The sequence below is a fragment of the Sinocyclocheilus anshuiensis genome, unplaced genomic scaffold (assembly GCF_001515605.1).
Source record: "Sinocyclocheilus anshuiensis isolate Anshui unplaced genomic scaffold, SAMN03320099.WGS_v1.1 scaffold130, whole genome shotgun sequence".
In the NCBI taxonomy this organism is placed as follows: domain Eukaryota; kingdom Metazoa; phylum Chordata; class Actinopteri; order Cypriniformes; family Cyprinidae; genus Sinocyclocheilus; species Sinocyclocheilus anshuiensis.
Window position 1 is genome coordinate 810,904 of NW_015544207.1, and position 3,267 is coordinate 814,170.

The following is a 3,267-nucleotide window of genomic DNA, read 5'->3' on the forward strand; positions in this document are numbered from 1 at the left end:
ATAACGTACAGTATGTTGAAAATAATGTGTTTTTTTAACCTTAAACCGGATAAACACGTTTCATTACACCAAATACACAAAATAATGTTCTTTTTTTAGCAACGTCATATGACCCCTTTAATGAGTTAGTCATTGAGTCATTCATTCAAATTATTTGTTCAAATGACTGATCCGTTTGGTCATTGAATCAATCATTTAACTTTATTCAAAAAGCACTGCTACAATATGTGTTTGTTGCACAGAGATGCATAACAGTTTTGCTGTGGTATCATTTGGAAATTTTATTTGACAAAATAGAGCACAAAATATTGACTACTTATTGAACTGTTATTGAGCTGTTTTATAAAATCAGTGTGACATTCGCAATTGACCTATCGGTAAGCCCCTCCCCTCGAAAGCAGATGAGCCAATGGCAGTCGAGTATCAGTTGCACGGGGAGCGGAACTCGGACATCTGTAGGTTTCAGCGCCATTGAGAAACATTGGAAGATCCGAAGCTCGCATTGTTTTTATGGGGTTTATGCTTCAAAAATGGAAAAACGATGTGCCTGGGGTCCTTGTAACACTGATTCCAGATATCCTGAGAGGATGGGCAATGAAATTTATTTTATTCTATATCCTAAATCTAAACAAAACAGAGCAAATTGTCCCTAAGCATTTACCCCCATTCCCAATGAAGACAAAAACGTTCATTTTCTGGTTGTCATACTCTCATTAAGTTACAATTTTCATCTGCTCAAGCAGAACGTTAATGTCATCTTGTGCTTCAGCAAGGTATCTCTGGCTAAAATCAGCTATCGTTAAAGTTAGTGAGTCTATGCTAGTGTACAAACCTAAGTAGCGAACTGTTCTTGCGTCTTGTACAGTGTAGGGCAAAAACACATAAACGAAGGTCTACATTTCACTGTCTCATCATATTAAACTGGATAAATGTAAATTAATATAATCTTACCCTGCGGTACATGAACAGTGTTATAAAATTCTGTCATTACTCACCCTCATGTCGTTCCAAAGCCGTAAGACCTTTATTCATCTTCTGAACACAAATTAAGATTTTTTTATAAAATCCAAGAGTATTCTGAGCCTGCATAGACAGCAGTAGAACTACCACATTCAAGGCCTTGAAAGTTAGTAAGGACATCATAAAATTAAGGTTGAACAACTGATGTCACTTGGACTATTTTAACAATGTCCTTACTACCTTTCTGGGCCTTGAACATGGTAGTTGCGTTGCTGTCTGCAGGGTCAGAAAGCTCTCGGATTTCATTGAAAATATCTTAATTTGTGTTCAGAAGATGAACAAAGGTCTTACGGGTTTGGAACGATATGAGGGTGAGTAATTAATGATAGAATTTTAATTTTTGGGTGAACTATTCCTTTAACTTTATCATTTGATATAAATATAAGACAAAACTCATGAGGAAAATGGTGTTGTATGTCTTGCTTTTTGAGGACTTGAACGGCATTAAAATAAGCTGCATTAAGCAGTGAGAGCATGCATTCTCAAGGCATGGTTTTGTTTGGCTGTCATACTCAATGTTAGAGCAAGCATTGTTAAAACAATTATGAAAGTATGATGGATGACGCATCACACACTCCTAAGTAACTGCGACATACACAAAATAGTATGATTTATATATCATCATTCCAACCAGCCCTGGCAGAAATCTGTTCACATCCAGCACTCTGCCATTCATATTCAAATGAAATATTACTATTGGCATGTTTTCTATAACAAACACAATGAAAAGTGCACATTATATTACATTTCACAGGAAAATGATTTGTTCCCTCTGAGTAACTCCGCTAATCCATCTAACACACACACATGGCCTTCAGTCTCTGACTGTGACCTTGTCAGCACTTGTCAGCCCTCCCGTGGACGCCAGCCGCAGCCCAGTGTTCACCTTACATCCTCTCCTCTCGCATCCTCACCACCACAGACAGTCAGTCAAGGTCCAGGGGAACTTACTGTAAGCAAAATTAGTCCACATGACCTGGCATGCATGTGATTTAGGGCAGCAGAGAGATTTTACTGAACGCCAAGTCATTACAGGTGGCCAAAGCCTTTAAACGGAGAAGCAGACACCTGGACATTGTAGCACAAGGTGTACAGAACATTAACACAGTCTTGGGTCAGCAAGTCCTTCCCTTTGTCTCAAAGCACAGCAGTCTTACAAGAAGGGAAGGTGATTGGGTGGTTTCAGATCTAAAAAGTAAGAAAAACATTCCACACTACCAAAGTTTGGAGTTTCATTGATTGATTTTAATGTTTTTGAAAGAAGTCTCTTATGTAAAATTAAATTTATTTGATTAAAAATACAGTTAAAACCAATAATATTGTGAAATATTGTTATAATTTAAAATAAGTTTTCTATTTGAATATATTTTCAAATGTAATTTATTCCTATGATGTAAAGCTGAATTTTCAGCATCATTACTCCAGTCTTCAGTGTCACATGATCCTTCAGAAATCATTATAATATGCTAATATGCTGCTCAAGAAACATTTTGTATTATTGTTGAAAACAGTTGTGTGTACAGACCCCAAACTTTCAAACAGTAGTATGTAAATTCAAACTCTAATGTGCTGTTGCCTTTCAAAATGTGTCTGAACACATTATATTCTCAAACGTAATATACAATATATAAGCTGTGATGGCCCATTCTAGTAGAATTCGCCCACTTTTCATGATCCAATTAATTCCCAGTGGATACCCAACATGTTTTTTTTTTCTTATTGAAAATCCATTTTACTAGGAAATGAGTCACGTTACAGCAGTAAAATCAGTTTCCGATGCCGTTTTATCTCAAGTACGACCCAAAGGGACTGTGTGCTTTTAATGTGTTGGCCAAACATTCATATCTGCATTTGCATGCTTGCGTTCTGCCCTAAAATGCAGTAGCACATTTGATCCCGGATGGAGAGCAGCTCAGGGGACACAAAACCTTTATTTCAGCAACACCAAGCTTCAGTAAGTCACCCAGCGCCATTATAAGGGTGACATAAGCCTATACAATGCCCTTCCTGAAACAGTTGCATGCATTGACCTTCAGAATGGCCACAGAGAGTTAAACCATGAATTAAACATGAGCTCATCTGAATTCGGTTAACAAGGACAATGGGGGTTTGGTGGCGGTTATTAGGCGGGATGTTAAACATCAATTCTCTCTCTCTCTCTCTCTCTCTCTCTCTATCTCTCTCTCTCTCACTCTCTCTCTCTCTCTCTCTCTCTCTCTCTCTCTCTCTCACTCTCACTCTATTTCA

The 3,267-nt window shown here is 37.7% G+C and overlaps 1 protein-coding gene across 2 annotated transcripts in view; it reads left to right on the plus strand.

Moving 5' to 3' along the window:
- LOC107696989 (protein NDRG3-like) overlaps window positions 1-3,267 on the plus strand; it is a 98,960-nt gene that overhangs the window by 45,536 nt on the left and 50,157 nt on the right. The window contains exon 3 of one of the 2 annotated variants that reach the window (XM_016497582.1): window positions 810-813. The exons of the other annotated variant lie outside the window; for it this stretch is intronic. The gene's annotated coding sequence lies outside the window, so the exon portion shown is untranslated. The remainder of the gene's footprint in view (window positions 1-809; window positions 814-3,267) is intronic. 2 annotated transcript variants of the gene reach the window in all.